Genomic DNA, 13,496 nt, shown 5'->3' with positions numbered 1-13,496 from the left:
AATACAAGAAAGCAAGACAGCTCCTCTCTTCAGTGAGCTTAAATTCCAGTGGGGGAAGAAAGCAAAGCCATTCTGGGGTTGGCATGGGAATATGAGGTAGTGTGGAGGCCTGAGTCTCCTGAAATATAAGGGGAAAGCCAGAAGACAAACCCAAGGTTCCAGGAGAGGAAGATGAGGATGATGTCCTGAAAGCAGAAGCTAGCAGTAAAGAGTAAGGAGTAGCAAGTGGTACGCAGGTGTGGGCACTAGCAAGGTAGGGTGAATGCTCTTCAGGAAAGGAATGTCTAGTTTTCAGTTTCTGTTTGCTGAGAAATGCGTCTTTTACTAGCAGCGGGTTATGCTGATCCTAGGAGTCAATAGGGAGCAACTTTCAGGAGATTCCCTAACTTTCAAGCCGTGAAAGTGACTTTCCAGGCCCTAGAAAACTGATTTGCAGTAGTAAAACCTTGATGTTTTCCCTCGCCATATGATTCCACAAGAGATGGGTTGGATTCTGTTTTACTGTCTTATTCTTTATCATTTTAAATTTTCCATTTCACTTGTAGATCGACAAACTGAACAAAATAGCTTCCAGCCTTTACAAACATCACCTCTGAGATTGAGAGCGCAGATGGCTATAAAAACACATGCCGGATCATCAGAAGCCTTATCAATTCTGAATGTTGACCTTTTGAAAATTGTCCATGAGTAGCAGTGTCTAATTGTTCTTAATGACCAATAGTCTACACATTAATTTTAATGACATTACTATAAATATATTTCTTATGACAGCAAAACGGACTGAACAGTCACAAGGTGTCTTTTAAAGCAGAGCAGTGTTGTCTACAACTGTGGCTTTCTAGCATGTTCATGCTTCCTGTTAGCCTTTTCTTAAAAACATGAGGTGTAAGGGACACCAAAAACACTTTAGCTACTATTTTAAGCTGTTAACACTTCCGACTTTTTTAAAAAATGGTGTGACAAGTTTTTATTCCTATCTTTTTAGTGTTTATTAATTCTAGTGTAACAAGTGTGTGACAACATCCTGCAAATACCTCAGTTCTACCTTCCTGTTACACCAAGTTCCAGTTAAGTTTTGACTCAGCCTTCATTCCTTGAAGCTATTTTTCTTTTAGATCCAGCTATTAACTTAGACTTTATGCCAAGAAGACAAGACTCCTTATTTAGATAATATAGTGACATCAAACTTGGGCACAATAAAAAACTGAATGCATCAAATACAGATGGCACAAAATCGTGTCCTCTTACCAAAGCCCTGACCTTCCACATACCCAACATCCAGCCCCAGGGAGCTAACAGATTCAGGCTTGACGTAGATGAACACACACAAAAAGGATTGTGATCTGTTGTGTCCATTGCTGAGGCGTTCCCCTCAAAGGTAACAGAGACACCATGATTTATTTTGGGTCACCTTTGAGATTTCTGAGAACTCAGAGATTGGGTGCTGCCTGTTCCCACCAAGGTTATGGAAGGGAGACTGAGAGGAGGACTCCCCTCAAAGTAGGCAAACTTGTGGGAGGGGCCGGGTGTTCAAATTGGTAACTTCACCTCTGTGTGTTTGCTAAGCATCCAGGGAAGAAGGGCACACTATCAAAGCACTGAGGTTCTGACCAGATACCAAAAACCCTGCTCTTTGCATTACTAACACAAGTTCAAAGTGAAGACAAAGTAACTTTCTTCCCATTTCCATTTCATATTTGTGTAGCACTCCCTTTGTTAGGTCTTTGTCTCCTCTGGGAAACAGATTGAAGGAAGGAAAAAATGGTGATAAATACAGACAAATCTTACATGGACAATTTTGACAACAAAAAAAAAGGACTTCTTTGGAAATTAATGTTTCATTACATTTGTGTGGGCTGTGTATTTATGTATATGTTTATTTAATAAAACCTCTTCTGAGAATTGGAAGATGGTTTTGTTCAGGTGGCATTCAGGTAGATAGTAGTAAAGATAGTCTAGAGGCATGGAAGAGATGAGGAAGATACTGAGCTTCCCAGTTGTAGCCTGTTAATAACTTGAGTGGTTACTGCCTCCACATACTACTGGGCTTTATTGATCACAGGGACTAGAATGTTGAAGGAAAGGATACAGCACTAACCCTACAGCGTGTTGCTACTTTGGGGGAATCATGAAATTCCAGAGGCTCTTCCAAGGCAACTGGACAGGTCAGCCTTTAGGTCAAAAGCAGATAAAGGAAAGATAGCTGTCTCTGGAGTTTGCTTTCACTGAACGGATACTATCAAAATTGAAACCCCTTGGGTAAATAAATATCAGAGCAAGGCTTATATGGAAAGAGAGAGTGTCTGTGCAGCAACTGTCCCAAACCTTTCCTGTCATCCAGCCTCCCGTCACACCGTCACACCTTCACTCCCTAAGTCTTGATTGATTAATTGAAGGTAAGATTTCCTGCTATTATTAGGCTGTAAACTCCACGAGGGCAGGGGCCAGTGTCTTATCTAAGCCTTTTATTTCTCCCAGCAGTCTAGGGGTCATGACCCATGGTTTAAGCAGCCCTGAAGGGGTCACAAGTGGAAAAACCTTAAGAAGCCCTGGTCTAGAACAAGGTTCAAGGGCTTAATAAAAGATCAATGCAGAGAAAATAAGTGTAAATAGGTAGCATGATATAATAGTAGAAAGATGGTAAGACAGGGTGGGAAAGTGGGGCCTCTATTGCTCACTCTGCCGATTACTGAGTAACCCTAAAGAAGTCCTCTCTATGCCTCCATTCACTCATCTATAAAGTAAAGCTAATCCCACCTGTCCTGCTTACTGCTTTCCCAGTGTTGGGAGGATCCAATGAGTTAACGTATACAAAGCTGTAAAGCTCATCCTATAAATGTCAACTAAGCCAAATGGCTTCTTTCCAGGATGATGCTGTTCAGAAAGGGATGGGACAGATGAAAGGGACTTTTCCCTCTACATTTCAATATAGTTCTTGCTTTCAAGAATATGGGCTGTTTTCTTTAGGATCTGAGCCTGGTTGCTAAAATAATTAGCTGTGAAGCAGACAGAGGGAGAGAATTGCATCCGCACAAGACAGGAAGAGGAGAGTAGTTGGGGGGAAAAAACTACCCTGCTGAAACCACAGCTGCCCACCACACAGAGTAAAGAGAGCTTGCCAAGAATGTTGAGATTGATTTAAGGAGGAAACCATTTAGGCCCTGATATCTTCGATTTGTGACGGGATCTGTGTAAATCATTCCCGTTTAGGCCAAAGGTAGATTCTGAGTCATGTAGGTGTGACACTGCCCAGCACCATTCATCCTTCCTTGGGGTTCTCAGTGTCATTATTGGCTTACAGAGAAAGGCCTCAAAGCTAAGGGACTCTTAGTTCAAAAAATTAAGACAGGGAACAGGGAAGCCAAAGCTCCTCTTAAAAACAAATTCATAAGTCTTTACCTTCTGGCATTTCCAAAAGGCTCCACCCTGAGTTGGAGTTTTTCCAAGAGTGAAGGCCAGGTCACATAGTAGGCATCTCACGTGCCTAGCATGGTGCTGGGCACAGGGGAGGCACTTTTCATATACTTTGTTTGAAATTGCTTATGAAGTAGAAATTTATCACGCCCTGGTTTGTATTTCTAGAATCCACTACTTAAACCTTGGGGAAAGGAAGCTGGGACACTCTAATTTGACAAGTACTTCTTAAGAGACTGTCTTATAAGTGCTTTGTCTTCCAATGACTTGAGACCCTTAGGACTGTCAGACCTGGACTGAGAAGAAAGAGCAGGTGACCTTCTATTGCAGAGGCAACATGTTTCTACTGAGACTTGTTGAAGAGAATTGTAGGTAAGAAAGATGAAGAATAAATGCACATTCAGTTTAAGTTTTCTTTTTGACTCTTCCTAAGTGTCCTGGGGGAAATTATATCTTTGTTAGGAAAGGAGGAGGGAGGGTGGAATTTAACTCAGTAGGAGAATGGCATTGGGGACACTGATGTAGCAGTCACTATTATGGTTTGAAAGTGCTTGCTCTTCTGTGTATAACAAACTATTTTGAAGAATACAATTAGGTGTATTCTGAATTGTTTGTTAACAAGTAAATGCTATATAACAGTAAGATATTGAGATCAAATGCAGACTTGTCACACTTTCAGGATTTATCAAGTTGGGGACTTTTCTGTAGGCTTTGGCTTAATTTTACCTATTTGAATTTTTGTGTTCACTTTGGTAAGAGACCCCATGTGAAAACTTGACAAATGAGTAAACTGAGTTTTCATAATCTCCATTCAAGGCAGGAAAGCAAGAAATGGAAAGAATCTAAGTTATTAAAGCTGACAGAAGCCTTGGAATCCAAACAGCCCATAGAAGGAACATTTGGGAAGGGCAGGCAAGTATTTAAAGTAGCCCATGTCCTCACTTCTGTATTGAGGGCTCTCTGAAACTGGCTCACTGCAAGAATGCTCTTGGTGTGTTCCTTGGTGGTAACAATCTAATGCAAGGCCCACATGTTAGGAGCTCATGTTAGGAAGAATTGTATCTGGAGAGAAGATGCTGTGGGACCCACACATAGCAGCTGTGTGTTACTCAAGCAGCGGCTAATTTAGTTATCTGAATTCAAGGATATTTTCCCAGCTCTCCAGACAATGAATAGCGGTGTTGTTTAGGCTCACCATCACCGCTTACACCCTCCTTTGACTGAGCAAAGGGAGGAAGCTTCATTCTTCCTTGCTGTTGCTGGGGCAGAAGGACATGATTAGTGGTTAGCCTAGTATAGGAAACCCCTGGGGTACCAAGACTACTGAACTTGAAGGAAGGAAGGAAATTGTGTAGGATAAACAAAAATTTTTTTTTAAAAAAGGCCTCAGGAAAGCTCTTCAGATGAGCAAGAATCAGTAATTCAGATACATGTGGGAGATTTGAGGTTTACGGGTAATATTAAATGCTTTCACATAAAGTGGGAATACCAAGAAAATAGCAACAGGGAGGGTGGAGCGACTGGCTAAGTCTAAAGCTGCATTAGAAACAGACTAGTTTCATGTTTCTGTATATTTAGACACAGCACAATCCACATATTAGTCGTTTTAAATATACACAGCAAATTTTAGAAGTCGAGCTACAAAGTGGACTTGAGTTTTCCAGGGTGGAATTAAACGGGCTTATTGATGTTACTGTTGACCGTAAGTAATCACTTGAAAAATTAAAGGAGAGTGAGATCCAATGACCGTTTAAGGATTAGTCCAAAGAAAACCCAAATCCTAGTTTCTCCTTCTGGCAGTGTTTTAAGGAAAAACAAGGGATATACTTGGCTTGCTTTCCCTCACAGATGACACAGGGTCTTTGGTAGAAGACTCTAGATGAGGGCCTTGCTCATAAATATGATAGTCCGGCCCAACCAGAAGGGGAACAATCCTACTTCCAAGATGGTGACCTACCTATTGGAGATCTTCGGTTTGGGGGTTACAGCACCCAAACACCTCCAGTAATTAGGCATAGCATGCGTTTTGTAACTATACTAAATTATCCCAACCTTTAGTTTGCCAAGTACTAATAAGCCAAGTGGTATGTGGCAGTTTGAAGTCTTCGTCTTACACAGCTGTTCTTGTCGGGGCTTTGGGGACTGGAGCATGTTGGAGCCAAATATTTTGCAGGTTTTGTACATGTAAACAAAACCACTCAGGCAGACAGTCCGGGGCCAAGTGAAATTAGCCTGAAGATGATCTGTCAGGTTTAACTTGACAATTAACAACCCCTCCCCCACCCCACCCCCAACTCCCCTGCATATGTAATGACTTTCCATGGGCATACATTAAGCGCATTAGAGAAGCCTTAGGTATGGAACTTGTTCTTTGTGAAACCAGCCTTTATTCCCAGCAGATGACATTATTTTAATTCTGTTTCTATCACTACTTGGCCACACTGTTCGTACTTAAAGAGAATCTTTCATTTAAGGACCTCAGATTGCTTTTCTTGTTTCATAAGCCTCCTATTATAGGCAGCAGTGACTTCTGTTAAATTGCTCAGGTTGGAACTTACATTTCCACTCCTCTCCCTCATTTTGTCAGGGGAATTTTGTCTAACTCATAGAACTATAGAATTCCTCAAACAACACACTCATGTCCCATCTCATCGCCTTTGCTCAGGCTATCCATCATGCCTAGGATGCTCTGCCCTGTCACTTCCTTTAATTTTCCTGGTTTCTTGATCAGTGACAGGTCAAGACTCAGCTCAAATCCCACCTTCTGCTAAAGACTTTTCCTGGTCCCCTAAGATGGTAATGCCTTTCCCTTTCCCTTCTATTCTCTGTGTGTATCTTATATGTATCATGGTTAACATGTTTTCTCCTCCATTAGAACATACACTCCTTAGTGGCAGAGACTGGCTGTCATTAAACTATTGCTACTGTTATGAGCCCGCCATACCTTATATCTGAGCTATAATCTCCATTGCACTGCAACCTGCTGGTCCTATGTAGTACTGTCATCCATTGGTGTCTACACCGGGCTGCTCTCTCCAGGTTCTTTTGCCATGTGCTTATCTTTTCATAAGCTTCCGGTGGGGGGGCGGTGAGGGGAGGAATTGGGGTAGAGTGAGGGGGTGAGATATCAGCTCTTTTAGTCATAACCTCAGGAGCTATTTCAACTCTTTTTGTGAACCCGACTCAACAGCCAATACTACCAGTGAACCAAAAGCAAGCAGAAGCTCTCAGGGCTCAGACTCTTTAGCATTTCTTGTTTATGTTTCAGGTTCTTGTTCCTTGAACTCAGTGAGCTATTTGGATTGTAGACAGAAAATTCCTTTCAATTCCCATCATTCTTCTGGTTGCTATCTACAGCCATACTAATCACCATGGGATCTTCACTAAGCAAGGAAGGGATGGGGCACAGTTTAGGGACTTTTTGTCCGGCATCTTTTCCGGCAATTAAAAAAAATGTAGCTTTTCCTACCGAAGATATGGTGGGCTTACTCCTGCCCAGAATAACAGCCCTGTTTGTCATTGCTCTAAGACTATTTCCCTTTCAGAAAAGGTACCTTCATTCATACCTCTTCATCAACACTGAAAGAGTATCTGTGTGGTAGGAACAATATTTGCTTTACATAGGCTGAGCAGGTTTCCCTTTAAAAGAGCAGAGAAGCTGTTCTTGGGATTTGGGTTTGAGCTGTTGGCATGTCTTCCTGGTTGCCTGAGCTATATAAAGCTCAGGAAGAGTTGGTGGTCTTCAGACTTGACAGACTCCCTGCTGCGGTGTAAGTCAATTAGAGGAGAGCAGCATCTCCCTAAATCAGGTTGGATCCTTTTGAAATCTTTCATTGTTAAATAAATTTATTTTTACTCAATTTTATATGGTCTACAAGTGTTTCCAAACCTGAATCTGAATCACTGGGACTGGCCTGAGGTAGGCCTGGCCCAGAAGTCACTGATAAGACTAGATTCAAATTAAGGACTGCAGGCAATCCTGACTGGTGGGTGGTTTTGTTTTTACTAGATTCTTTCATTTGACATTCTAGGTCTGGGAAGAGAAACAGAACCATGGGATATTAGAGATGGAAGAAGATGTTATGACCATCTAGTCCAATCTTGTCATTTTGTCATATGAGGAAACTTAGCCCAGAGAAGTAAAGGGACTTAACGTCATACAGCTGTTTAGATGCAAAGTTTGTAACAGAGACCAAAGCCAACCTTTACAAACCGTACTGATTCAAAATAAGGTCCCCAGCCCAATCTTCTTTCTTCCTTGGTGGCTTGAGAAAGAAGCCTTTGGAACCCGCACTCTATTTTTAACAAACTTCTCATCTTAAACTTCTTCCTCTCCCAATCCTTTCATCTGGAAATAACAGAAACCTGGCTCCCCTTAGAAGACTCTGAATCCCTTTCCACCTTCTCCAGTACTAACTGCATTTTCTCTCATTCCTCCCCCAGACCTCTTTAAGGAAGAAGAGTTGGCATAGTCTTCTTCTCTGCCACTTCCAGACTTTCTTTTAGCTGCAGTCACTCAGCAACCTCTCTCCCTTGGAGTTTCACTCCCTCCAGACTGATCCAGCACTTTATCCAGATCCTCGAGGAAGTCACTTGTTGGCCCAAAGATCATTATTTTTTTTTTTTTTTTGCTTTTTGGCAGGGCAATTGGGGTTAAGTGACTTGCCCAAGGTCACACAGCTAGTACATGTGGCAAGTGTCTGAGGCCGGATTTGAACTCAGGTCCTCCTGACTCCAGGGCTGGTGCTCTACTCACTGCGCCACCTAGCTGCCCCCCAAAGATCATTATACTTCCTTTCTCAAAGAGTTCAGTGCCTGGCTCACAGACTTCCTCTGTATCCCAACCCCTACTCTCATATGTCGATATGTCAATACATACATTGATGTTCCTTTAACTGCTCTGGCCTTTCAATTCATCGACCTCAATTCCTATGACCTTCACCCTTACTCTGCCTCCACTATGGTCACACCTTGGATCCCACCATCACCCATAACTTCTTTAGCTTCATCATTTAAAATGTTGTAGTTCTTCTTTCTGGTCTCAACATCCTATTCTTCCATCTCTTCCTCCTCCTTACTCCATCTAAACCTTTTCTTTGTCCTCCAAGTGGACTCCAATTACCCTATCCCTCCCTGCCCTCTAAGTCCACCATCTTAATTCTAGCTTCACTTTCCTGCCCTTGACATTTGCACCCTATAGTGAATCACTTCAATGACACACTCACCTCTTCCCTTGAGTACCTTGCCCCTTTGTCTTATCTCTAGTCCTCCCTTGGCAAACTCCAACCCTGCATTATCCTCGCTGTCCACCTTCTCTGCTTACTTGCATGCTGCTGAATGCCACTGGAGGAAGTGACAAAACTCTGCTGACTATTAAAATTTTATGCCATCCAATCTCAACTGGGTGCTCACTGATGCACAGCTATCCTTTTACTCTTTAACATATTCTCCACAACAACTATTTCAAACTTTCCAGTTCCCATCCATCTACACTGCTCCTTATCCAGCCTTTCTCATTTTCCTAATTCTATACCTCAAAACCCCTCAACATCATTCTTTGTCCTCTCCTCCTTTTCTCCATTCTCTGAGAAAGAGGTGGCCCTTCTTCTGGCCAAAACCAACCTTTCTTGATTCTTCAATCCCATCTCCATGAAGTCTTCTCTGGTAACTTATCCCTTCAATAATCCTCCCTCCTACTCTCTCTTTTTCACTCTCTCCTTATCTAGTCACTCTTACCCTGCTATACAGGTCTCCCTCATTTTTAAAAAAGCTTTCATTTGAAGCTTGGGATAGATCACTTCAAGTTAGTATTGTTAATATATCTATTGTATCTTTCCTCCCTTTCACAGACAGTCATAGAAAAAAAAAAACCACAACTCTATATTTATTAGCTCTACTTTCTCAACAGCAGCTCACTTCACAGTTCTTTGGTATCCCACCTCAGTGCTACTGAAAGTGCTTTCTCCAAAGCACTTTCCTAGATCTGAAGGCCTTTTCTCACTTCTCATCCTTCTTGACCTTTAGGCAACTTTCAATTACATAGTTGTTTTTTGGCTACTCCCCTTCACCTGGATAATTTCTCTTTCCTTGGCTTTCATGTAACTTCTCTTCTGATTTTCCTACCTCTCCAACTGCTACTTCTCTCTTTCCTTTGCTGGATCATTATCTATGTCTCATCCTCTAATTGTGATATCCCCAGGCTCTGTTATGGGTCTCTTTTCTTCTCTCATCTCAACAGCTCCCATGGATTCAGTTATCATCTCTAAGCAGTTGACTCCCAATCTATGTCTTTAGCTTGAGTTTTTAATTAATTTGTGAAATTATGAAATGAGGGCAGGCATACCTAGTTCTTTGGATACTTGCCAGGAAGGACCACAATTGGTGGTGGGAAACGGTGGCAATCATACTTTAATTAAACATAGAGGGCATGGGGGCAAAAAGCCCACAAAGGCAGAGACAAGCAGGGAAAAAGGTAGAGGCAGACGGCAGGGCTCAGAGATGAGGGAATGGGATGGTGAAGGAAGGCAGTGTGACAAAGAGGATGGGAGAATATCAGTCACATAACCAAGGATTAGAGTAGGGAGCTCTAGCCAGCAAGGACCCGATGGACACGGGAGAGTGTTTGGGGGACAGGAGTTTGAGGTCTCATTTTTATAGGCTTTTTGCTATGTTGAGGTTAGTTCATTAACATTATCCAAATCATCTCAAAATTATTGGTAAAACTTTCAAGTCATCTCAAAGTTATCAGCACCTTTTGATGTTCTGCTGGTCTAGAATTTACGTGTCATAGGACCAAAAGGCACTGGCGGCAGTGCCGCATATTACCAGGATGTGAATTTTGGTTACTATGATGCAATTTGTAAATCACACTCTTTTGATCACTGGGACAGTTTATACATGACTTCCACGTTCCCCTTTGCAATCTTATTTCCTGCTATCTCCCCTTTATACTGGCTACTTATAAACTTATTTACTATGCTGACTAGAGAGGGATGGGTGGTTAGGGAACCAGAACAAGATACAGTTTTAACCCATAGCCCCAATCATAGAAGCAATATGCGTAGTCAGGAAGATCTGGGTTCAAATCCACCCTATGATCCTTGACAGATATGTCACCATAGATGAATTTCATTTAATCTCTCTGAGCCTTGTTTTCTGTGCAATATCTCTGCCCTACCTACAGTGTTGTTGTAGTCTCAAACAAGGAAATGCATTCAAAGTGCTTTATAAACTTTAAAACACTATATAGATGCCAACTATTTTTATTATGGTCATCTTTCTTGTAAGTTCCAATCATTCAGCACCAACTGGATATCTCTATATAGCTGAATGTCTCCATACAGATGTCCTGTAGGCATCTCAAAGTTAGCATATACAAGATGAACCTCATTGTGATTCCTTCCTAAATATGCTCATCTTCCAAGCTTCCCTATTTCTCTTGAGAGTGTCACCATCCTTTTAGTTACCCAGGTTTGAAACCTTAAGACTCATGCTCAATACTCCCCCTGTCCTTTACCCTATATGTACAATTGCTAAATCTTGTCAGTTCTACTTTCACATTTATGACATCCATACTTTATACCTACTGGCATGTTGATCACTCTGGCTCAAACAGATGCGTATTGATAGCTTGTGTTTTTACATCACCTAGACCGCTTCTTCTAGCACCTCTCAACACCAGTACCAGCACCACCACCACAATCATTCTAATAACAAATTTTTTAAAATGTGATTTAAAAATTTTTTTACTTTTAGTTCCAAATTCTCTCCCTCCCTCTGAGCCTTCCCCCACCCATAGAAAAAGCAAGAAATACAATATCCATTGTAGACATGAAGTCATGCAAAACACATTTCCACATTAGCCATGTTACTGGGGGAAAGCAAGAAAAATAAAGATATCATACGGCAGAGTGGCAAAGGAAAGGTAGCATTCAAGCTGAACTCTCCCAAATTCCCATCCAAACAACTTTAAAATAATGCATCAAATCTAATTCTGGAATAGAGTAGCCAACAAAATGTCAGGGTGAGACATTTTTTCCAGACCAAGACAACTTAAAACGAGAGGTCCGTGACATTGGGGTGGGTACTGGCCCTGAGCACAGCACACAGCCACACCAGCTGTGGGCCTTAGAGTCAGTGGCAACAGCATCAGCAGGAGCAGGAGCAGTTTCAGGGGCTCTTATCACCCAGAGAAGGTAAGGGGATTGTATAACCCATCAGAAAGACATTACAAGGGACCTCTGTGCTGGCCCTGGGTTCAGAACTGGGTGTTGTTTGGCAACCCCATCACCCATTCCCCAGTTCCAGGTCCCAGAGGAGCACTGGCACTTGTGGTTGGGAGGGATCAGGGGCCCTACCTTGGTAAGGACTAGAGTACAGACCAGGAGAGCAGTGACTACACCTATCCCTGGATCATACCACCTTGGAAGCACTGAAAATTTAGATATCCCAAGAACAATCTGTGTCTTCTAATCACTCTGCGGTCCCTCTTAATTCCTTATATATTTCATCTGGACTGTTGTAACAGCCTCATGATGGAACACCCTGCTTCCAGTTTCTTCCTCTTCAATTTGACCTCTGTATTAGCTGCTAAGATAATCTTCTTAAAGCACAGGTCTGTCTATGTCATTCCCATTCTCAAAAAGCTCCAGTGGCTCCCTATTGCCTCTAGAATAAGGTGGAAAGGAATAAGCATTTATATAGTACCTACTGTATGCTCAGTGCTTTACAAATATCACCTCATTTGACCCTCACAGCAACCCTGGGAAGTAGGTGCCATTATTTACCCATTTTACAGTTGAAGAGACTGAGGCAGGCAGAGGTTAATTGACTTGCCCAAGGTCATATACCTAGTGTCTTAATCTGGATTTGAACTTGGGTCTTCCTGACTTCTGGCCTATCACTCTACGTATATTTAAAGCCCTTTATTGTATGGCTCCAACCTATTTTTCCAGACTTGTTACTTCCCTTAGTTTACTCTTGCTTTTCCCTAACTCAGCATTCCATTTCCTCCTTTGATATAATTCCCAACAAGGGATCATCCAGCTTTTGCTTGTCAACCTCCAGGGAACTAAAACCCGCTGCCTCCCAAGGAATCCCTTTCCACTTTTCCATAGTTCTGAAATCTTTCTTCATAGCAAATCTTCATTTGACTCTTTTTTTTTGACTTCCAACTTGTTCCTAATTTTGTCCTCTGGGGCCAGGCTCAAGTCTGACCCCTCTTCCCTGCGACAGCCTTTCAAGTATCAGAAGACAATTAGCACCCCCCTCTCCCGCAAAAAAACCCAACGCCCCAAAACTAACAACTTATCTTCTCCAGGCTAAACATTCCCAGTTCTTTCAAGTGATCAGGACTTGAAGTCGTTTGCTCTCCAGTTTATCAGTGTCTTGCTTGGGGCAATCAGGTGGTGCAGCGGGTAGAGAACTGGGACCTGAGTTCAAAAGATTCCTCGTTCACTTACCAGCCATATCAGCCTGGACAAATCACTTAACCTCTGTGTGCCTCAGTTTCCCCATCTGTTACCTCAAATGAGGTAACAACTGTAAAGCACTTATCACAGTGCCTGGCACATAGCAAGCACTTTATAAATGTTGGTGACATTATTTTCTAAAATGCCCAGCGCAGAACTGAAGACTCCACATGTGGTCTGACAAGGGCAGAAAACACCAGACCTGTCATTTTCTTATTTCTACCTGCTATGCTTCTCTCAGTGTCCTCCAGGATTTTTTAGGTTTCCCGGCTGCCTTATCGTACTGTTTTTTTTAGTCAATATTTTCCACCTATTTTTTTTCCCTTAAAAGACATCTCGGGGCAGCTAGGTGGCGCAGTGAGCAGAGCACCGGCCCTGGAGTCAGGAGAACTTGAATTCAAATCTGACCTCAGACACTTGACAAACTTACTAGCTGTGTGACCTTGGACAAGTCACTTAACCCCAATTGCCCTGCCTTCCCTGCTGCAAAAAAAAAAAAAAATCTCACTTCACGGATGCTGCCTATATGCAGACCAGTACAGTGTATGACTCAATCCATAGAACTTATAGTGTGCCGTGGAGACGAAGACACAGCTAGCTACGAGGTTGCCA

This window comes from Trichosurus vulpecula, chromosome 3 (assembly GCF_011100635.1).
Source record: "Trichosurus vulpecula isolate mTriVul1 chromosome 3, mTriVul1.pri, whole genome shotgun sequence".
In the NCBI taxonomy this organism is placed as follows: Eukaryota; Metazoa; Chordata; class Mammalia; order Diprotodontia; family Phalangeridae; genus Trichosurus; species Trichosurus vulpecula.
This window is presented reverse-complemented; position numbering follows the sequence as displayed.